The sequence below is a fragment of the Oncorhynchus clarkii genome, chromosome 23, assembly GCF_045791955.1.
Source record: "Oncorhynchus clarkii lewisi isolate Uvic-CL-2024 chromosome 23, UVic_Ocla_1.0, whole genome shotgun sequence".
NCBI classification, from domain to species: domain Eukaryota; kingdom Metazoa; phylum Chordata; class Actinopteri; order Salmoniformes; family Salmonidae; genus Oncorhynchus; species Oncorhynchus clarkii.
In genome coordinates, this window is record NC_092169.1 from 7,976,459 (window position 1) to 8,001,338 (window position 24,880).

Below are 24,880 nucleotides of genomic sequence, written 5' to 3' on the forward strand. Positions count from 1 at the left end.
AAGAGCGACAGCATCAAGAGGGTAACATTACTCCCAACCAACAAATGGATTTTCCACTGGAGACTTTCATGCCTCCAATCCTCCCAGTCAAGTAAAAGCAGAGTTTAAAAAGGACAAAATGGCAGACTAATCAAATAAGGGAGATACAGAGCACATCTTATTTAATCTAAAGACGGGTTACCGTGCCAGAACAGAATTATGCAGCAGCGACTTCCCAACCGATTACATATCAGCTCCTTTGGTCACAAACAGAACAGACAGAAAAGCCACATATTTGATGCAAATAATAGCTATTATGGAAAAAGTACCCAGCTGTCCTCTCTTTTAACTAAGCAGATTGCTTCCAATGTGATTCAAATCATGGCATCGTATGTCTGATGCAGAGAGTGCTGGGGAGGGGTAAATGGTGAGAAGGGTCTGAGGCTGATGTGTGACCCTGCTGACTCCTAACCGTACGCTTGGTTGATCAGAGGAGGACAATGCCAATGGGGCAAGGCAGGGCTCTCGGTCGCTCTAACCTCTAACGAATATGTGGGGTGACAACCAGCCTTGGACGATAACCCTCAAGAACCCAAAACTGCACTCGTTCATCCATTCTCCCCTTTTTGTTTTCCTTCCATTAGTGTGTGTGCTGTCCATCTTTACCCTCTTGTTTTTTGCAGGCTTGACCTCGCAAATCCCGGTCAGGCTGGCGCTACTCTTGAATGGCTAAACATTCCCAAATTATTTGTTGAAGGATGTTCCGCAATTACTCGTGTTGGCCTCGCCCAGCGTTAATAACGAGATGTGTCTGTTCCCTTGTAGGCATGTGCGTCTCGCTGCAATTAGCGGCGCTGAGAAGGGGCCGTTCGAAGGGGGGGACAAATTAGCGGCGGAGCGGGCCGGTGTCTGTCACTTTTGATTTGCCCGAGGGGGACAAAGAGCCCCGACCTGTGCTCCACTTTTCACACATCCCTGACTGGGTAATGAGGGAACAAAGAAGGGCTCCTCGAGGCTGGGGGACAAGAGAGCCAACCAAGGTGTGTGCTCTCTGTGTGTGCGCGCATTACGTGAGGGATCGAGTGGGATAGATCGAATGGAAAAAAGGGAGAAGGAACAACTGTTAAGGGATGATGGTCAGGATTACAACTGTAGCAAGCAGTTCGTATCTCTTCGAGTGACTGAGGGTTTTACAATTCTTTCAATAACCGGTGTGCAGACCAATACTGAGAGAAATCAAGGGTTGAACTTTAAAGGGATTGCCTAATAAAATGTATAAGCAAACACATTGCATTAGCCCAAATGACAAAACACTGCAATGCAGTTATAATACAAACAAGCTCAGCCCTGGGAGAGGAGTTGCTACCCCTATCAGGTGGAGGCAAGATGAGGCATGCAGGGGAAAGGCCTGTTGTGAGCCCCCAAGCCAGGAAGCTGTCCCCATCACCCCTGACACGTACACTTCCCTTCCCAAACAAGAGATGAACAGGGCACACTCACACAACAGCTGGGGCTGCTGATTGACATGGAGACGCACTATCAGTTACCCATTCAAAAACAGCAGCTAGAAACTAGAGTAGCTGGCAGCTTTTCTCTAAGATTAACACAAGCCAACAAACAGAGGAAAACTGCCTAGTAAATCAACAAGGGCATAGACTACAGTTAAATAAGATACTTTTGTATGAATATGGCATTTTATAGAATGGTCCAGACACCTTTTTTGTCAGTTCACATGTTTGAGAAACTTCAGCAAAACAGCAAATCAATTCCTCGTCCTCAGTGTGTAGTACGGGGGCACTGAAAAACCTGAACAAAGGCGCCAAAAACACCCAAATGCGTCCTTTCAGAAACAGCAAAGCTCTCAGTATAGTGACACAGGTGTTTAGATGTTGCACACATGAAATTGTCATTCCGAACTTCAGCTGCAATGTTATATTCCCTATTGCGCGACTTGAGACGTTTCCCCTATCCAGCTGTTCCATTATTCTTGTAGCCTGCTGCTACATATAACTGCCAAAATAAAGGAAACACCAACATAAAGCATCTTAATAGGGCGTTGGGCCACCACAAGCCGCCCGGAACAGCTTCAATGCGCCTTGGCATAGATTCTACGTGTCTGGAACTTTCTGTGGAAACACCCCATGCTTTCAATGTACTTTGTATCCCTTGTTTACTCAAGTATTTACTTTAAATTTGGCAGTTAAAAATAAAATGGACAGAGAGGTATCACTCGAGTCGCAACAAAATTGAATATAACAGATGCGGATAAAGTTCGGAATGACTATTTAAATGTGTACAACATCTAAAAACTTGCGTCGCCATATTTGGGTGTTTTTGGAGCCTTTGTTCGTGTTTTCAGGGTCCCCATACTACACAATGAGAACGAAAAAGTGATTTGCTGCTTGGGGTAATTAAAAAAAAAAAAAACATTTGAAATCACAAAAAAGGTGCCTGGACCCTTCTATAACATGCCGTTTCCATCAAAAATAGAGATTTGGTTGTAAAAAAAAAAAAGAAACACTGTCTTCAAGACAGGCAACAAGTAATAAAAAATAATATATATATATATATATATATATATATATATATATATATATATATATATATACACACACACACAGTGCCTTGCGAAAGTATTCGGCCCCCTTGAACTTTGCAACCTTTTGCCACATTTCAGGCTTCAAACATAAAGAAATAAAACTGTATTTTTTTGTGAAGAATCAACAACAAGTGGGACACAATCATGAAGTGGAACGACATTTATTGGATATATCAAACTTTAACGAATCAGAAACTGAAAAATTGGGCGTGCAAAATTTTTCAGCCCCTTTACTTTTAGTGCAGCAAACTCTCTCCAGAAGTTCAGTGAGGATCTCTGAATGATCCAATGTTGACCTAAATGACTAATGATGATAAATACAATCCACCTGTGTGTAATCAAGTCTCCGTATAAATGCACCTGCACTGTGATAGTCTCAGAGGTCCGTTAAAAGCGCAGAGAGCATCATGAAGAACAAGGAACACACCAGGCAGGTCCGAGATACTGTTGTGAAGAAGTTTAAAGCCGGATTTGGATACAAAAAGATTTCCCAAGCTTTAAACATCCCAAGGAGCACTGTGCAAGCGATAATATTGAAATGGAAGGAGTATCAGACCACTGCAAATCTACCAAGACCTGGCCGTCCCTCTAAACTTTCAGCTCATACAAGGAGAAGACTGATCAGAGATGCAGCCAAGAGGCCCATGATCACTCTGGATGAACTGCAGAGATCTACAGCTGAGGTGGGAGACTCTGTCCATAGGACAACAATCAGTCGTATATTGCACAAATCTGGCCTTATGGAAGAGTGGCAAGAAGAAAGCCATTTCTTAAAGATATCCATAAAAAGTGTTGTTTAAAGTTTGCCACAAGCCACCTGGGAGACACACCAAACATGTGGAAGAAGGTGCTCTGGTCAGATGAAAACAAAATTGAACTTTTTGGCAACAATGCAAAACGTTATGTTTGGCGTAAAAGCAACACAGCTGAACACACCATCCCCACTGTCAAACATGGTGGTGGCAGCATCATGGTTTGGGCCTGCTTTTCTTCAGCAGGGACAGGGAAGATGGTTAAAATTGATGGGAAGATGGATGGAGCCAAATACAGGACCATTCTGGAAGAAAACCTGATGGAGTCTGCAAAAGATCTGAGACTGGGACGGAGATTTGTCTTCCAACAAGACAATGATCCAAAACATAAAGCAAAATCTACAATGGAATGGTTCAAAAATAAACATATCCAGGTGTTAGAATGGCCAAGTCAAAGTCCAGACCTGAATCCAATCGAGAATCTGTGGAAAGAACTGAAAACTGCTGTTCACAAATGCTCTCCATCCAACCTCACTGAGCTCGAGCTGTTTTGCAAGGAGGAATGGGAAAAAATGTCAGTCTCTCGATGTGCAAAACTGATAGAGACATACCCCAAGCGACTTACAGCTGTAATCGCAGCAAAAGGTGGCGCTACAAAGTAATAACTTAAGGGGGCTGAATAATTTTGCACGCCCAATTTTTCAGTTTTTGATTTGTTAAAAAAGTTTGAAATATCCAATAAATGTCGTTCCACTTCATGATTGTGTCCCACTTGTTGTTGATTCTTCACAAAAAAATACAGTTTTATATCTTTATGTTTGAAGCCTGAAATGTGGCAAAAGGTCGCAAAGTTCAAGGGGGCCGAATACTTTCGCAAGGCACTGTATATAAATATTTTAAAAAACATCTACAACCAAAGGAGAATGAGTTTAACATTGAGGTACTAAAAGAGTGGGCTTGGGAGGCTGATGAGTTTGTTGTCCTGTAGTCTCGGCGATGCTGTCAGGTAACTTTCCCTGCAGAGTACAGACGTCCTAGGCTAGCACCACCTGTACTCTTATACATGGCTCAGGACTCAGCAAGGTCTTGTTGTGACTTGTCAGAGGCAGAGCTAGCAGACTATCAGTACAAAACAAATCCCCTTTTGTCTGGGTGAGAGCACTCGAGTCTGGGTTGATGTGGTGAATCATAATTAACACACCATATGTTTACCTGGTATTACTTATTTTACCCTCACACCTCAATTGTGGCCATCCAGGTAAAGCACCTTCCCCTAAAGAAACACTACTACCAAGAGCTACTGAAACGTGCAGACCTATAGGTAGTTGGAAGTTTGCGTCACCACCGTCTTCTACCCTTTTGGGAGTGCTAGCCCTGTGCTCACTCCATTCCCACAGATGATGAAAGGGGGCATTGTCATGTGATGGTGGTGCCACCTGCATAGAATAATAACCCTTACACCAAACCCATGATGGTCAACTCCTTGGGAAAGGAATTTTGGGTCGCACCACTCAATGAATGCCAGGAAATCCAACAGGCTGGAAATCCAAGGAGCGGCTACAGTCTGGACAACATTTTGAAAACGCTCCTAATAGGTCTTTAAATCCCTTCTGGAGACTGACGTGAACTGATAAGGATCACTCCATTAGGTCAGAGACAACAATGGCCCTATTCCAACAATGAGAGATGAAGGCCAGTCTGAGGAACAGAGGGGCAAAAGAGATTTTTTACTTTCCAATTCACACTACATCCTTGCCTTACCATTCATTGTGGCTGGTAACGCAACATTCTTGGTCAGCAGCTAAAATTGACCATAAATATCATGTTAGGCACTAAGCACCTTTTCCTCTAAAACACATTACAATATAGAATAATGAAACAAATCACAAGCATTTGCAGACAATTAAATGTTTTATTTTCTTGTCCATGCACATTAATCTAGCTCATCAAGGACAACCACCACCCGAGCCACTGCCTGTTCACCCCGCTATCATCCAGAAGGCGAGATCAGTAAAGGTGCATCAAAGCTGGGACCGAGAGACAGAAAAACAGCTTCTATCTCAAGGCCATCAGACTGTTAAATAGCCATCACTAGCACAGAGAGGCTGCTGCCTACATACAGACTTGAAATCATTGGCCACTATAATAATGTTTACATATCTTGCATTACTAATCTCATGTGTACAGTTGAAGTCTGAAGTTTACATACACTTAGATTAGAGTCTTAAAAACTTGTTTTTCAACCACTCCACAAATGTATTGATAACAAATTATAGTTTTGGCAAGTCGGTTAGGACATTGACTTTGTGCATGACAAGTAATTTTTCCAACAATTGTTTACAGACAGATTATTTCACTGTATCACAATTCCACTGGGTCAGAAGTTTACATACACTAAGTCGACTGTGCCTTTAACTTCTTATGGCTGGGGGGCAGTATTGAGTAGCTTGGATGAATAAGGTGTCCAGAGTAAACTGCCTGCTACTCATGCCCAGAAGCTAAGATATGCATATTAGTAGATTTGGATAAAACACACTGAAGTTTCTAAAACTGTTTGAATGATGTCTGTGAGTATAACAGAACTCATATGGCAGGCAACAACCTGAGAAAAGTCTTTGCCTATCCAATATACAGTGGAACATTTGGTCCGAGCTTCCACTAGATGTCAACAGTCTTTAGAACCTTGTTTCAGGCTTCTACTGTGAAGGGGGAGAGAATAAGAGCTGTTCCAATCAGGTGTCTGGCAGAAGGCCATGAGCTCTGTCTCGCGCGCGCCCGTGAGAGTTAGCTGCGTTTCTTTTCCTTTCTAAAGACAAAGGAATTGTCCGGTTGGAATATTATTGAAGATTTATGATAAAAACATCCTAAAGATTGATTCTATACATCGTTTGACATGTTTCTACAAACTGTAATGGAACTGTCCTCTGAACTAAGTGCCTGCCTCTTGTGAATTGTGAACTAAACACGCAAACAAAAAGGAGGTAAATGGACTTTGTCGAACAACAAACATTTATTGTGGAACTGGGATTCCTGTGAGTGCATTTTGATGAAGATCAAAGGTAAGTGAATATTTATAATGCTATTTCTGACTTCTGTTGACTCATGGCGGGTATCCGTATGGCTTGTTTTGGTCTCTGCACGCTGTACTGAGATTATTGAATGGTGTGCTTTTTCCGTAAAGCTTTTTTGAAATCTGACAGCTGTTGCATTAAGGAGAAGTATATCTTTAATTCCGTGTATAACACTTGTATTTTCATCAACATTTATGATGAGCATTTCTGTAAATTGATGTGGCTCTCTGCAAAATCATTGGATGTTTTGGAAGCAAAACATTACTGAACATAACGCGCCAATATAAACTGAGATTTTTGGATATAAATATGAACTTTATCGAACACATACATGTATTGTGTAACATGAAGTCTTATGAGTGTCATCTGATGAAGATCAAAGGTTAGTGATTCATTTTCATCTCTATTTCTGCTTTTTGTGACTCCTCTCTTTGGCTGGAAAAATGGTTGTGTTTTTCTGTGACTAGGTGCTGACCTAACAATCATATGGTATGCTTTCGCTGTAAAGCCTTTTTGAAATAGAAACACTGTGATGGGATTAATAACAAGTTTATCTTTAAAATGGTGTATAATACTTGTATGTTTGAGAAATGTTAATTATGAGACTTCTGTTTGAATTTGGCGCCCTGCACTTTCACTGGCTGTTGCCAAATCGATCCTGTTAACAGGATTTCAGCATTAAGAAGTTAAAAAGCTTGAGAATTCCAGAAGATGGCTTTAGAAGCTTCTGATTGACTTAAATGATGTCAATTAGCCTATTGGAAGTGGACCTGTGGATGTATTTCAAGGCCTACCTTTGCTTGACATCATGGGAAAATCAAAAGAAATCAGAAAAATAATTGTAGACCTCCACAAGTCTGGTTCATCCTTAGGAGCAATTTCCAAACGCCTGAAGGTACCACGTTCATCTGTACAAACAATAGTGGGACAACGCAGCCGTCATACCGCTCAGAAAGGAGACGCGTTCTGTCTCCTAGAGATGAGTGTACTTTGGTACGAAAAAATGTAAATCAATCCCAGAACAACAGCAAAGGACCGTGTGAAGATGCTGGAGGAAACAGGTACAAAATGATCTATATCCACAGTAAAACGAGTCCTATATCACCATAACCTGAAAGGCCACTCAGCAAAGAAGAAGCCACTGCTTCAAAACCGCCATACAAATCCAGACTTCAGTTTGCAACTGTACATGGGGACAAATATCATACTTCTGGCTGTTGAAATAAAAATATAACTGTTTGGCCATAATGACCATTGTTATGTTTGGAGGAAAAAGGGGGAGGCTTGCAAGCCGATGAACACCATCCCAACCATGAAGCACAGGGGTGGCAGCATCATGTTGTGGGGGTGCTTTGCTGCAGGAGGGACTGGTGTACTTCACAAAATAGATGGCATCACGAGGGGAAAAATTATATTGAAGCAACATCTCAAGACATCAGTCAGGAAGTTAAAGCTTGGTCGCAAATGGGTCTTCCAAATGGATAATGACCCCAAGCATACTTCCAAAGTTGTGGTAAAATGGCTGAAGGACAACAAAGTCAAGGTATTGGAGTGGCCATCACAAAGACCTGACCTCAATCCCATAGAAAAGTGGTGGGCAGAACTGAAAAGGCTGTGCGAGCAAGGAGGCCTACAAACCTGACTCAGTTACACCAGCTCTGTCAGGAGGAATGGGCCAAAATTAACACAACTTATTGTGGGAAGCTTGTGGAAGGCTACCCGAAACATTTGACCAAAGATAAACAATTTAAAAGCAATGCTACCAAATACTAATTGAGTGTATGTAAACTTCTGACCCACTGGGAATGTGATGAAAGAAATAAAAGCTGAAATAAATATTTCTCTGCTATTATTCTGACATTTCACATTCTTAAAATAAAGTTGTGATCCTAACTGACCTAAGACAGGGAATTCTTACTCTGACTAAATGTCAGGAATTGTGGAAAACTGAGTTTAAATGTATTTGGTTAAGGTGTATGTAAACTTCCGACTTCAACTGTATATACTGTATTCAATTCTATCTATTGCATCTTAGCCTATGCTGCTCTGAATTGCTCATCCATATATTCTTATTCCTTTCCTTAGATTTGTGTGTATTACGTCTTTTTCACAGAATTTTTTTAGATATTACTTGTTAGATATTACTGCACTTTCGGAACTAGAAGCACAAGCATTTCACTACACTCGCTATAACATCTGCTAAACACGTGTATGTGACCAATAAAATTTGATAATACACAGCTTACTAGCTAAGTAACATGCTTCATGATCAAGTAATGTTAGCATATCAATATTGAGCGTTTACCCCTCCCAAACAAATATAACATGTACAGTAACATTATCATACAGTGTCATTCATATAATATAGGCTACACAGTTAGGTAAGGTTAGCAAGCGAGCTAGCTAGCTCAACAAAATACTTTGTCATGTTTAGTTATACCATTGCTAGATAGGCACCATTAGGCTTACTGTACAATTTCAAATAAACACCTCAGAAATGAATTGCTTAATCACTGAACACAATCAGGCTTCTATTTGAGCCAGGCGTCCATTTCCTCCATTGTTTAATTCCAGCATTTTAGTAAGATTCTTAATTTCCTGCACTGTGTTATCATTTTTATTACCAGGTCACATTTATTTTGTCTTGGTATGCCTCTATTTCAACAAAAAAACTTTTCCTTGACAATAATTATTCTCCTCTGACTGTGCATTTTCAACAGTTCTTTGACGATTTCTAGCGGTCTCGAAGTTGACTGTTTTTGTGTTTGTCCGTTACATAGCAGTTCTCAGCTGTTAGCAGCCAATGGCTAGCAGTTTCTTTCTGGCAATAAAAACAGATGATTTCCATTACTGAATTTCTTTAACAAATCAAACATGAAACCTCAAAACAAAATCATGGTAACCTCAAACAATTACTTTACACCCACCGTTTATTTGAAATAGGTGTTTATTTGCTGAAATGGGTGCAATTGCATGGCTATTAAGAGGGACTGGCGCATATGAGGCTGAATAATTTAAGTTTAATGCTACACTAGCTACAGTATTAAAGTTACCTTAGAATAAACCAGGCTTAACTTTATCAATATCATGGAAGTCATGAGGTAAAAGCAAATTGTGACTTAAAACGTTGATAATTCAATGGGGAATTGCTTCTTGCCTGGATCTCGGTGGCAGCTCAGTGCAGTCAAGCAAACAAAAAAAAATACTGTTGAGATTTAAAGCTACGATGACCATTTCAGAACGTAACTGGCTATTACAACAATTTCAGGTAAAAACTCAATAAAACAGGTTAAAAAAAAGAGGAAAATGTCTGTACATTTCAGCCGTTTCAAAAACATTGCTATGCTATTACAATTTTTACTGTAAGAGTGTTGGCTCAACAAGACATTTCTGTTTACACTGCCTTGTTTAGATGGGAGCAACTGTCAATTGAGTGTCATGCGCTCCGGAGGTTGCGGTCGAGATGTTACAAGTACGCTAGTTTACATTCCATTATGTAGCCGAGAGTATTTTTGCAAAAAGTCTAGTAAATGTGGAAATCCTCTGATGGAAATGATAAAGAAATTGCAGTCATTCCAGAACACCACACGGTGCTTATTCTCAGGACAAGAACTAGCACATCTAGAAACTGTCTAACATGAGGTGAATTTGAAGTGATTGTGCACTCCCAAAGTATGAAACTCACTGACACATTTTGATTTTGAGACTGAACAATCCCTTAAAGCTGAACATGGCCGTATGGTAGGGCCACAGTCCGGAATGATCTTGTCCAACCCTTGCTAAATGTATACAATTTTACAAACAACAATCTCAGGATTCTCTTTCATGTCAGCATATGAATGAATCCACTCGAACTGAGACCTGGTATAGAAACAACAGATGCTGCACCCCCACTTCCTCATATAGTAATAGCTCTGTAAAATGAACCTGGAGCTGCATGCCTCCTCTGTGCTTGGGGGGGGGGTCACAGACATCAATAATCCAACTCTAATGCCTCTCCGCTTCCTCCTCTGGAAAGCTGCAGGGGAGACCAGACATCAATAACCAACCTTAATGCATCTGCACTTCCCGTTCTGGAAGACAGCAATCTAAATGAAAACAAAGCGGCCTGATTGACTTCAATGCTTACTTTCCAGCTCCTAAGCTTGAAAAATAAATGGACTAATATTGGGCGATTTAGTGGAGGGTAATAAGGTAGACTTGAGCAATATGGGCCTGGTGAATGGACAACAGAGACAAGGAGGTGTAAATGAGAAACACTCTTGCAACATCCCTCACAGCCTTGGAAAGAGCTCTTCACTACAGCCCTGATGCCATGTCATTTGTGTCTACCCCCCCCCCCCCCCCCCTCCCTCCCTCCATGCTCCTGCTCTTCCACTCTCTCTAGCTGCACTACCTTGGCCCAGGTCCCTGGCCTCTCCTGGGGCCCCTCCATGCAGGCAGCCCTCTCCGTGCTGCAGGCAGCCTTCTCCCAGTGTCAGCGCCCTGCCCACATGCCTTTCAAGGCCTGCTAGACTGCAGGGCAGACTTTCTGGCTCCACTGCCATTGTTTGCTTGGCTGCTTTGCACCTCATCCAGGGAGTGGATTAGCATAAGAATACCCATCCACACTGAGCTGCCGCCTTTCCCTCCTTATCCATGACGTACTCTTCATCCTCTTCCTCATTTTCCTTCTCCACACTCTCCAGCATCTCTCCCTTCCTCATTGACAAATTTCAGAAGACAGTGCGTGAGTCCCTATTGGTAGGGAGATTTACTTCTGTGAGTAGGAGAAACAAAAGTTAATTTGCAGGGCAAAATAACACCTGCCACTGCTCAAATACACCTAAAACCCCACAGTGTATAGAAGTATAAGATTAATATTCGCCTAGCACTTTTGAACCTGTTTACACCTTAAACCTGATACAGCTAAAAAAGATAGTTCAAACATCTCTACCGATGTTGCTCAAACAGAGTGTGTGAGGTAGGGTAAGTGTTTTATCATGACAGTATCACCAAGGAAACACTTTGCCTAACCTATGTGTCATAAAGCATACATTGCTACCATAAACATGACAAATTATAACATCAATTAGGTTAGGGAGGACCACTAGAGGTACACAATGTCATAAGAATTGAGAAATAAGAGCGTGTGCGTCTAAAGTACACTACAAGATAGAGGCCTCAACTGTGATCTGACGCGTCACACCTGCCATTCCCATTTCACACAGTCAGTGTGACCAGGGCAGAACCTATGAAAAGGAGCTTGCAGAGGCTTTTTAACTCTAAAGATGGGCTAGGCAAATGTTGAAACAAAAACTTAACACTAAAATTAAAATCAGAAACCACGATGTCGTAGTCCACACAGACAAATCCATTTGTTCAGAACTGTTAACCAAACTGAACTCAACATGTGTTTTGCTTTAACCTCTTGAAGCTAGGGGGCACAATTTTTATTTTTGGAAAAATAACGTTCCCAAAGTAAACGGCCTATTTCTCATGACCAAATGCTAGAATATGCATATAATTGACAGATTAGGATAGAAAACACTAAAGTTTCCAAAACTGTAAAAATATTGTCTGCGGGTATAACAGAACTGATATTGCAGGCGAAAGCCTGAGGATAATCCAATCAGGAAGAGCCTCTTATTTTGAAACCTCTGTGTTCCTATGCGTGCCTGTCCTTCATTTAAAAGGCATATCAACCAGATTCCTTTTTCTGTGGCTTCCCTAAGGTGTCAACAGTCTTTAGACATAGTTTCAGGCTTTTATTTTGAAAAATTAGCATGAAGGATCACATTGCGTAAGTGGAGAGGTGGGGGCTCTCAGAGTGAGTTGGTGCACAATTGAGTAAACCGGCCATTGTTCCTCGCGCTGTTATGGAAAAAGCTACACACTCGGTTGATATATTACCGAATATATATTTTAAAAACAACCTGAGGATTGATTATAAAAAAAACATTTGAAATGTTTGTGGACATTAGGGATATTATTTGGAATTTGTCTGCGTTGTCGTGATTTCTGAACATAATGCGCCAAACAAACAGAGGTATTTTGGATATAAAAATAATCTTTATGGAACAAAAGGAACATTTGTTGTGTAACTGGGAGTCTCGTGAGTGAAAACATCTAAAGATCAAAGGCTTCTCTGATTTGTGACGATGCCAAGTGTACTTAATGTTTTGTCATGCGATCGATAAACTTACAAACTCTTGGATTGCTTTCGCTGTAAAGCATAATTTCAAAATCTGAGACGACAAAAGGCAGTGTTTTGCAATATTGCACTTGTGATTTCATGAATATTTTAGTAATATTATTTGACTGAGGCGCTATGCTATTCAGCGGTTGCTGATGACAATTATCCCGCTTAAGGGATGGGTAGCGTTGAGAAGTTAACGGACTTGCCAAGTTAAATAAAAGGTAGAAAAAAATAATAATAATACTGATTTCCGATTGTTATGAAAAATAGAAATGGGCCCTAATTAATCGGCCATTCAGATTAATCGGTCGACCTCTAGTCTGAAGTTTGCCAATGAACAGCTGAATGATTCAGAGGACAACTGGGTGAAAGTGTTGTGGTCAGATGAGACCAAAATGAAGCTCTTTGGCATCAACTCAACTCGCTGTGTTTGGAGGAGGAGGAATGCTGCCTATGACCCCAAGAACATCATCCCCACCGTCAAACATGGAGATGGAAACATCATGCTTTGGGGGTGTTTTTCTGGCAAGGGGACAGGACAACTTCACCGCATCAAAGGGACGATGGAAGGGCCCATGTACCGTCAAATCTTGGGTGAGAACCTCCTTCCCTCAGCCAGGGCATTGAAAATGGGTCGTGGATGGGTATTCCAGCATGACAATGACCCAAAACACACGACCAAGGCAACAAAGGAGTGGCTCAAGAAGAAGCATATTAAGGTCCTGGAGTGGCCTAGCCAGTCTCCAGACCTTAATCCCATAGAAAGTATGTATAGGGAGCTGAAGGTTCAATTTGCCAAACGTCAACATCGAAACCTTAATGACTTGGAGAAGATCTGCAAAGAGGAGTGGGACAAAATCCCTCCTGAGATGTGTGCAAACCTAGTGGCCAACTACAAGAAACGTCTGACCTCTGATTGCCAACCAGGGTTTTGCCACCAAGTACTAAGTCATGTGGGCAAACGTACAAAATCAGCAGGGGATCAAATACTTTTCCCCCCCTCACTGAATATATATTTTTCTTCGCCTCACCCAATGTAGTGTGGATCTGTTTTTTCTAAAGTATTTATACTTACCTAAAATCCAGAATCCCCTAACAGAAGATAGCCAGCTCACTAGCTACTAGCCAGCTAACCACTGCTAGCGGTCACCAGTTAACATTTAGCTTGAAAGCTCTCGCCAGTTTGTACAACGCGACTCAAACCAGAGCATACAAGACCTATTTTCTCTCCATATCCTCGGATTCCTACCGCAAGCTCTGGGCATTTTCCCCTGGATCATCGCAGCTAGCTGCTATCCGAGTGACTACTCCGTCTAACGTTGGTCCCGAAGCAAGACCGAATTAGCCTGGAGCTAGCCCAAGTTAGGCCCTTTCTCCCAGCTAGCTAAAGAGCCCCATCAGCCACTCCTGGGCTACAATACCCGGACCCTTTCTACTGCCGGTACAGGGCACGGAACCCCGCCGATCCTTCACGACTTGACGACGACGTAATGTGCTCGAGGGGCTACTCAACTGGACTCTACATTGAAACGTCCCCTGAATGCCCATCTGTTAGCCGCGGCCCGCTAACTGCTAGCCGTGGCCCACTAGCTATCTAGAGCATATTGGGCTGTTAGCTGTATAGAGCCATTGGCCAATTTCAAAAGTAAGTAATTTATTTTATCGCTATTTCTGACTTTCGTGATGCCTCTGCTTGGTTGGAAAATGTATGTAATGCTTGTGTGGGGCGCTGTCCTCAGATAATCACATGGTGTGCTTTCACCTTTTTGAAATCTGACAGCGCAGCTGGATTAACAAGAAGTTAAGCTTTGAAACGATGACATGATATTTTCATGAATGTTTAATATCACGATTTCTGTAATTTGAATTTCGCGCTCTGCAATTTCATCGGATGTTGTCGAGGTGAGACGCTAGCGTCCCAATGATCCGTAAGAAGTTAAGCACCAGCTGTCAGAGTAGCTCACAGATCACTGCACCTGTACATAGCCCATCTGTAAATAGCCCATCCAACTACCTCATCCCCATACTGTATTTATTTATTTTTCTTGCTCCTTTGCACCCCAGTAACTCTACTTGCACATTCTACCATTCCAGTGTTTATTGCTATATTGTAATTACTTCACCACCATGGCCTATTTATTGCCTTACCTCCCTTGTCCTACCTCATTTGCACATGCTGTATATAGACTTTTTCTACTGTATTATTGATTGTATGTTTGTTAAATCCATGTGTAATTCTGTGCTGTTGTATGTGTCAAACTGCTTTGCTTTATCTTGGCCAGGTCGCAGTTGCAAATGAGAACTTGTTCTCAACTAGCCTACCTGGTTAAATAAAGGTGAAATAAATAAAAAAATGTTCTCTCTGTGACCAGGCCTCCCAGGATGTGAGGTTATCCTTCACAGACACAGTCAATTACGGCAACCACAGCTAAAGCATCTCTAATAAGGCATGCTTACACACACGCAGTGAACACACACAGTGAACACACACCACGGCTCACACGCATATGACACCCATGGACGAGTAGGCTACCCTATGATTAAACCACTCTACAGGGTAATTGACGTTTTACATCATGGTTTCAAATTGATATTAGGGTTGCCTGTGATCTTGATATTACCTCCTGAAATCTACTGAACACCCTCTGAACAAAACAGTGGTGACTCCCTTGTTAAAATAGAGGCCCCCTTTAAGAAAGCAGAACATTTTAGAAATCCACAAGCATGCCAACTCAAAACCACTGTTGTTTAAATATTGTTTTTACTTTGACTAAGGCTTGGCTCCGGCAAGGTGCCCACTATTACTCCACCAACTCCCAGGAGCTGAGATATTCTGCCTGTTTATTTTCCATTACCTGCTCACACATTCCACTGGCAAGGGAGGGGAGAGGGGGAGTGGCAAGGTGCTGGGGAGAGGGGGAGTGACAAGGTGCTGATAAGAGCTGGGACCAGGCGGCGCACCAGCACAGCAATCCTCCTGTGAGAAACCATCCACCCTGAGAGAGACAGATCCTCCCTACCAGAGCATGATCTGAACTAAGGCTTGTCAGGACAACAGGATCTGCTAGTACTCTATGTCAGGAAAGCATCTCTCCCGCGGTCAATAGACTGACCTTGAAGATGGGAGGATGTGGGGCAAGTGATGCGTTTCATTACAACACATACTGGATCGTCATCAGGAATATACTGGGTATAGGCCTAGCCGTTCAGTGGTTTGAACTGACCACACCACATAGGCTAATCTGGAAACACGTTAGGAGTTTAAGCTAAGCAAAGAGATGTATTCCATCCACCAACACTAGGCATGTGCATTTAACCTGCTCTATTTTTAAGATTTTGATATTGAACATTATTTATTAGAGGTATGGGTAGAGCCATCTTGAATTGTGCAAATTGAGAGTGCGTTTTGGCAGGGCACTGAATGCTAACGCTGCCACCGGGAGGCACCTCACCTCATCTGGACCTGAACGGTTTGTCACAACTTTGTCTGAGACCAGGACTAATCAAATCAAATCAATTTATATAGCCTTTCGACCATCAGCTGATATCTCAAAGTGCTGTACAGAAACCCAGCCTAAAACCCCAAACAGCAAGCAATGCAGGTGTAGAAGCACGGTGGCTAGGAAAAACTCCCTAGAAAGGCCAAAACCTAGGGAGAAACCTAGACAACAATATCAATGCAATAAATTGCATACAATTAGTTTGTTGCTAATTATAATACTTACATTTTAGAGTATTTTTTTTGATTGATAAGATGAGTCTGAAATTAACTTTGATAACAAGCCTAGTAGACAGTCGGCTAGCTACCTTGTTTTAGCTATCTATAGCTAGAGGACTCATGATATATCTCCAGGAGTGATAAGTAACATTTTTGTCTTCATATTTTGTTGTCTAGTATTTTTCCTAGCTAGGGCCATCTACTAGAGCCACCCGTCTTCCCAGTAGCCTACTTAGTAGGTGAACTGCTGACTGCTCATAACTCACAGATGATTGTTGACACGTCCAGGATTAAGGGGCAGGGCAATTTGTGACTTGTTTTTGTTAAATCAGTGGCTGTATTGGAGGGGGGAGTCATTTCTTCTCTCCTAGGCAATCAGCAATTAGTACAGGGAGGTGTGCTCTTAACCTCTGCTAGGCAATTAGTGTTAGTACTTCAGCCTCCCCTGGTTTCTCAGCGACAGCTGTAAGCGGCGGTCATGTCAGTCTTGTTGGCAAAAGTGAGAACGTCGCAGAAACTAAGACAGTTCTACCAAGTTGTTCTGTGGAATGCTCCACACCACTCTCTCACTTGAGTATCTTACCTAGTTTTTTTCATCTCATTTTGCAGCTTTGGCAACTATGCATGTTTTTTTCTATACCTGTTCGCTCTTCTCCCTGTAGGCGTTACAGACGCTCCCCACCCCTTGGCTGCAATCCTAATTTAGTGTACCCTGCGCAACCTATGTGGAATTCTGAGTCTGTCAGTGTCCGGGAAACTGCTGATCTGCTGTCAAGAAAGTGTAGTTCATCTCAGCATATGCTGACCTTCAGTCCCTTGATTTTTTGACCTTTTCGGAGACATGCAGAATACTGCTCCTCCAGCTGCTCTCTCTTCATCTACGTTGTCTCTCATAGTCCAACAGCATTTGGTCGTTGCAGTGGTGGCACCGGGCTTTTTTCTTTTCTCCCTCTCTCACCTGTCCATCTCCTCATTTGAGTTCCATGTGGTCACTGTTACTTGTTCACTCAAGCTGAATAATGTTGTCATCTATTGCCCACCAGGTGCTCTTGGAGAGTTCCTCAATGAGCTTGACAAGCTAATTTCCCGACGATGGCTCACCGCTCTTCGTACTTGGACTTCAACCTTTCAACATCTGCCTTCAAATAATTTATTTCCAAAGCTCTTTCCTCTCCTTGCCTTTTTAGCTCACCCTTCACCAATCCCCTCCAACTCACAACGCAGGCAATTAGCTTGACTCATATTTACTAGAGGCTCTTCGCCTACTAATCTAACTGCAGATCCCCCTTCCAAGTCTCTGATCCCTACTTTGTTTTCGTTGTCTCAATTTCCAACCCTGGCCACTCAGCCCCTACCCAGATGGTCATGCGCGGTCACAATTGCTCCCTCTCCTCTTCTATCGTATCATCTTTCCCTTCTGTTAAATTTTACTCCCTCCAGTCTCCCGACTGCCTCTCTAACCCTACTCTCCTCCTTTTCCGCATCCTATGACTCGCACTGTCCACTTTCAGGGCTGCGGTTAGCTGAGCAAAAATTGAAAACTAAACTTCCGGAGGACCTATCATCCTTTCACTCCCTCCGCTCTACCTTCTCTTCCACTGTATCCGGTCTTAAAGCCACTTTCTGTCATTATAAATTCAAGTTTCTACCTCTAACCCTAGGGAACTACGTTCCACCTTATCCTTTAACTTCTCTAGGATAGGAGGCAGCATTCGGAATTTTGGATGAAAAGCATGCCCAAATGCTACTCATCCCCAGAAGATAAGATATACATATAATTAGTAGATTTATAGAAAACACTGAAGTTACTACAACTGTTTGAATCATGTCTGAGTATAACAGAACTTATTTGGCAGGCGAAACCCCAAGGACAAACCATTCAGTTTTATTTTTGAGGTCACTCGTTTCAATGGGTTTTCATTGGGAATCCAGATTTCTAAGGGACCTTCTTGCAGTTCCTACCGCTTCCACTGGATATCAACCGTCTTTAGAAATTGGTTAAGGTTTTTCCTTTGTGTAATGAAGTAGTAACAATGTTCAGAACGAGGCTAGAGTGAAGAGGACTCTGTTAGAGGCGTTTGACCTGAAAGCTAGCTACAGTTTGTTTTCCTCCTGTATTGAACACAGATCATCCCGTCTTCAATTTTATTGATTATTTACATTAAAAAATACCTAAAGTTGTATTACAAAAGTAGTTTGAAATGTTTTTGCAAAGTTTACAGGTAACTTTTGAGATATTTTGTAGTCACGTTGCGCAAGTTGAAACCGGTGTTTTTCTGGATCAAACGGGCCAAATAAATGGATATATATCGATGGAATTAATCGAACAAAAGAACCATGTGATGTTTATGGGACATATTGGAGTGCCAACAAAAGAAGCTCGTCAAAGGCATGAATTCTCTTTATTTCTGCGTTTTGTGTTGCGCCTGGAGGGTTGAAATGTGTGTCAGTGTTTGTTTACTATGGTGCCATCCTCAGATAATAGCATCGTTTGCTTTAGCCGAAAAGCCTTTTTGAAATCTGACATGTTGACTGGATTCACAACAAGTGTAGCTTTAATTTGGTATCTTGCATGTTTGATTTGTATAGTAATTTATTTGTATTTGGTGCTCTGCATCAGCCTATTAATTATGAAAATAAAAAATGCCATTTTACTAGGCTATTCAAAATCATTGTAGGCTAACTCTTTAAGCTGCCCTGCACAATCAATGAACCAACATCACCACCTAGGCCTGAGTTATTTCGCAGACTGAATAGAACGTTTGGAGTGTAGCATAAGGTAACCAGTACATCCAGTATGCATAATAACAGTCCACACAAAGGCCATTACTAGAAACAGTTCCATTTTGAAGTATAGGCTACATCAATTATGTACCAAAGACATCTTCAAATCTGTAATTTGTTCCTGACATGCGTAATATGTGGCAGGCTATATATTGTATAACGGCACAATCCTTATTTTAAGTCAGGTTGGGGGGGCTTGGGATGTAGGCTTATTCATATGCATAAGCTCTGTGGGTGTTTTAAATTAATCACCACCTTAGAAAGCACTGTCCATTTCGTTGTGTTGGGCTTTGAAACAACATCCACAATGACATTTTTTTTCCACTCAGTTTCAACTTGATGAACTTCTTTCTTCAAATTGATCAATCACAGTGAGGGGACTTTTAAAAGCGCGCTACTGTTTTGATGCGATTTTCAACTATTTGCATTGATGTCAGAGTGGTTAGAGGGAAAATAGTAAACTGAGTACCATCAGCGAGTCTACCAACCCATGTACAACTATTTGTTGAAATGTGCTCAAATGTAAAAAAAAAAAAAAAATCTTGAAGATAACGTTAATTTGCTTTGACTATAGTGTTCCGTGTGCATTTGTGGGGCACAACAAAATAGAAACCAAACAAAGCATGTTCTCCATGATTTCCTTTCCCCCTCAGTGTCTCACTCACTCAATTGTCTTCTGACTGCTCCCTCTACACACGTGTGCTGAGTGTGCACACAAGCTCCCATTAGGCCTACAGAAATGCCTATAAAAACAGTGGGTATAAAAAAAAAGATCCTCTAACTGATAAGATACACACGCTACATTTTCTTGCCAAATGATGACAGTTTTATCACAAATTCAAAATGGACTGGTTGATTGAAGTAGGGAAATGTGTTCCAACAACTAGCTGCAGATTTGGAATAATTGTATCCCGCCCATTGTCTGCGTATATTAAGTTACTTTGTGAACTGCTAGCGTCAATTAGAATGGGTTAGCCTAGGCCATAGCCCACTAAACATTCAGGTTCCACACTGAAAATATACAAAAACAGTTTGATAAGGACATAGGGTATTTTCATCAGAATCATTAAAGCTACAATGTCACGTTTTGGGTGACCAGACCAAATTCACATAGAAACGCAAGGTCTGTCATTCTCATTGAAAGAAAGTCTAAAGCGGTAGATCTGTTATGTGCACTATTTCTATGCTTCCCTTGCTTAAGTTTTTGCCTCTTTTACTTTCGGTTTTGTACACCAGCTTCAAAACAGCTGAAAACACACTATTTTGGGTTATGGAAAAGATATTTCACGTGGTTTAATTGGTACAATGAGTCTCTAGCAAACTGAAATTAGGTACACTTTTTGAATTTTAACAACCAAGTAATGGGGGGGATATCTGCATAGTGCATCTTTAAAGAAAAGCTCCACCTAAAACTATTTTGATATTTGTTACATTAGGCCATTGTGGATATGGTCCCACAATGTTGTCAAGATATGCAACTTTCAAAACACAGAAATATGGCCCGTATGATGCATCATATGGTGCTGCGTTTTGCAAGAAAGTGCAATCCAACATTGTTTTATGATTATTTAAGTAAACCGGAGAGCTGAACTAACCCAGCTTCCAGACAGATAATAAAAGTGCACAGTGAAGCGTTTTAGTGCAGATGTGTTTAATATACGATGCAGATAAAAAAGTATCTGATAATGGAACATCCCATAGAATTCTAGAAAAATACCACCTCTCACTAAAAAGGATGTATCTCATTCACAGTAAAAAGTATTATTCTAATTTCAGATGTTAATGGCAGTTTGGGGGGAAAAAAGGTGTTATTTTCATTACAGGATACACATTTTCACAGGTATTTTTTCTTGACTGATTACCATTTGATTTATGATATATATTATATATCAAATAATTGTTTCAGGGCTGTTTCTCAGCTTTCAAAATATGCATAATGTTTTCATGTACAGTGCCTTCAGAAAGTATTCACACCACTTGACTTTCTTCCCATTTTGTTGTGCTAGTCAGATTTTTTACATTTTTTTTTACTGGCCTACAAAGAAAGCCCCCTAATGTCAAGGTGGAATAATGTATATACAGTACTAGTCAAAAGTTTGGACACACCTACTCATTCAAGGGTTTATTTTTACTATTTTCTACATTGTAGAATAATAGTGAAGACATCATAACCATGAAATAACACTGAATCATGTAACCAAATCAAAATATATTTCATATTTGAGATTCTTCAAATAGCCACCCTTTGCCCTGATAACAGCTTTGTACACTCTTGGCACTCTCAACCAGCTTAACCTGGAATGCTTTTCCAACAGTCTTGAAGGAGTTCCCACATATGCTGAGCACTTGTTAGCTGCTTTTCCTTCACTCTGTGGTCCAACTCAACCCAAACCATCTCAATTGGGTTGGGGTCAGGTGATTGTAGAGGCTAGGTCATCTGATGCAGCACTCCATCACTCTCCTTCTTGGTCAAATAGTCCTTACACAACCCTGGGTCATTGTCCTGTTGAAAAACAAATTATAGTAGGGCTATCACTAAGCACAAACCGGATGGGATGGTGTATCGCTGCAGAATGGGGTGGCAGGTAGCCTGGTGATTAGAGCATTGGTCCAGTAACTGAAAGGTTGCTAGATCAAATCCCTGAGGTGCCAAAGTAAAAATCTGTCAGTCTGCCCCTGAACAAGGCAGTTAACCCACTGTATCCAGGCCGTCATTGTAAATAAGAATGTATTCTTAATTGACTTGCCTAGTTAAAGGTTAAATAGAAATAAATAAATAGAATGCTGTGGTAGCCTTGAATTCTAAATAAAATCACTGACAGTGTCACCAGAAAGGCACACCCACACCATCACACCACCTCCTCCATGCTTCATGGTGGGAACACATGCAGAGATCATCCGTTCACCTACTCTGCATCTCAAAATACACAGCGGTTGGAACTAAAAATCTCGAATTTGAACTCTGATCAAAAGGACAGATTTCCACCAGTCTAATGTCCATTGCTCGTCCAAGCAGGTCTCTTCTTATTAGTGTCCTTTAGTAGTGATTTCTTTGCAGCAATTCGACCATGGGGGCTTGATTTGTACAGTGTCCTTTGAACAGTTGATGCTGAGATGTGTCTGTTACTTGAATTCTGTGAAGCATTTATTTGAGCTGCAATCTGAGGTGCAGTTAACTCTAATGAAATGATCCTCTGCAGCGCAGGTAAATCTGGGGCTTCCTTTCCTGTGGCGGTCCTCATGATAACCAGTTTCATCTTAGGACTTGGTTTTTGCGACTGCACTTGAAGAAACTTTAAAAGTTCTTGAAATATACAGATACGCTGTGTGTACCTTACATTTTAATAGTTTACTTTGCTACTTGAGTCATCCCTCTCCATGTAGCTTTCCTCACAGACCTAGCCCTGTCCCATCACTCAAAGAATGCATTTGTTCCTCCTCCATGGTCAATGCAGCCCATGAAACAATGTTGATGACAACAATGCTGTTTTCACTTCGCTTCCTAATATAAACCCACTAGTATTCTATAATTACACTATTATTTTGTTTATTACATCTGCAAACAGCTACTTTGTCTTTTCTTAGCAAGATGCACCTAAATACTTGTTAGCCGTAAATGCTAATCGCTAGTTATTACATTTATTAGCTAACTAGCTAGCAAACTGAGTCAGAGCAAACGTAATTAGCTATACAGCCTGATAATACCAGTGATGGTGTAGACCTAAATCAGCATGTTGTTTGTGCAACAGTATCTTCTAAATCAAAGAGGAATATGCAAAGCAAGAATATGTTAGCTACGTGAAGTCGCTAAGAGAAAACATGTAGCCAAAGTTTATAGGGTCCTCTATGAAACACTTATCAACACTTTGTTCCCTACCCTGCAATTTTATTCATTGTTATGTCAAACCCTGTATTCAAAACTCCCACAATTATATTCTAACTATAGAATCGGAATAATCACTCTCGTTCCATGATTCCAACAGTTCAGTTTTGTCAAATCACAACATTTGGTTAAAAATAAGGCCTAGATTGTTTGCCCATACCGTACAGCCCTATGTGACAGTGTGGAAATTAACTCAAATGGGTGCAGGAAATGCAGAAATTGATGAAAATTCTGAAAAGTATTTTTAGTTGAAGTTGAATTGAACAGTATAAAACAAATCAGAATGGAGAAAGGCCCATTGAAATCACTTAGAAATTTACTACTACATGTAGAATTTGTCTTATTCAAAAACATAAAATAACATAAAATACAGGCATACCATACCATTAAAACATTTTTAATACTGTGATATATTTTGCCCATATCACCCAGCCCAAACTAGCATACCAACCTCAACAGATCCACAGATGATGCAATCTCTATTGCACTCCACACTGCTCTCACCCACCAGGACAAAAGGAACACCTGTCAGAATGAGTGATGTTCATTGACTACACCATAATAACCTCCAAGCTCAGGACCCTGGGACTGAACACCTCCAGCTGCAACTGGATCCTGAACTTCCTGACGTGCCGCACCCAGGCGGTGAGGGTTGGCAACAACACATCTGTCAACACAGGAGCCCCTCAGGGGTGTGTGCTTAGTCGCCTCCTGTACTCCATGTTCACCCACAACTGTGTGGCCACGCACGACTCAAACCCCATCATCAAGTTGCTGACGACACGATGTTGATAGGACTAATCACCGAAGATGAAGCAGCCTCTAGGTATATCATCAGAGACCTGGCAGTGTGTGGTGCCAGATCAACAACCTCAATGTCAGGGAGACAAAGGAGATGATTGTGGACTACATGAACGGAGGGTTGAGCACACCCCCATCCACATCGATGGGGCTGTAGTGAAGCGAGCCGAGAGCTTCAAGTTCCTTGGTGTCCACATCACTAAGGAATTAACATGGTCCACACACATCGACTACTGCGCAGAGCGAAGGTGGGCTAATCTAATCTATCCGGATAACTGCTAGCTTCTTCTGTCAACAAGTCAGAAGTCACAGTGACTTCTGGAATTCACATATTTTTGGGAGCTTCCCAAAAAACAAGTACTGCATCCCCGTCAACAAGACCAATTTTTTTTTTAGAACCAAGATTGGCTGTGGTTTGTCTTTCAAATGGGTAAAACAATGTGTCATAGCGGACAGAACAAACAAAGTGGTGGGCAGAGATGAGCACGAGCTAGAGAGATCCTATTGGCATGTTCTATCATCATTTGCATATTTCTGTTAGTGAACACAAACTCTTAAGTGTATGTGTGAGATACCTCAATATGCCTGCCTTTGCACTCCTAAACAAATACCTTTTTTTTTTTACTTTGACAAAGGGTAAAGTCTACAAAACTTAGTCCATTCTGTTCGTAACAGATTGTAGTTTTGGGAACAGAAAACTGTATTGAGAACAAATGTTTCATCGATGAGAAAATGTGCAGTGTCGGCCAAAATCCATTATGTTCCATCTTCTCCCACTGCCGGCCACTGGGCTACCTCTCACTACCATATTTGGTAGCGAGTGGAAACACCAAGCGGGTGCTTCACATTTATACAGCTAGTGAAATATCTCTCATGGAGGAACCCCGACTCAACTAGCGTTGTCCCCCTAAAACATTACCTCGGTTTCCTCACCTATCAACAAGGAGAGAAGATCACGCCATGCCTTAGAGCAGGGATCTGCAAATTGACCGCAAGAAGCTCAAACAGATATAATATTTGACTAAAACATAAAACAAATTTCCAAAATTAAAATCACTTGGAGCCGGTGATTGCTGGTGTTTTCAGTCTTACGTCCAACAGTTGAGGACACCTGC

At 41.4% G+C, this 24,880-nt stretch overlaps 1 protein-coding gene across 2 annotated transcripts in view; it reads right to left on the bottom strand.

Moving 5' to 3' along the window:
- Positions 1-24,880, bottom strand: part of LOC139381928 (bone morphogenetic protein receptor type-1A-like) — a 58,712-nt gene that overhangs the window by 20,058 nt on the left and 13,774 nt on the right. The window lies entirely within an intron of this gene.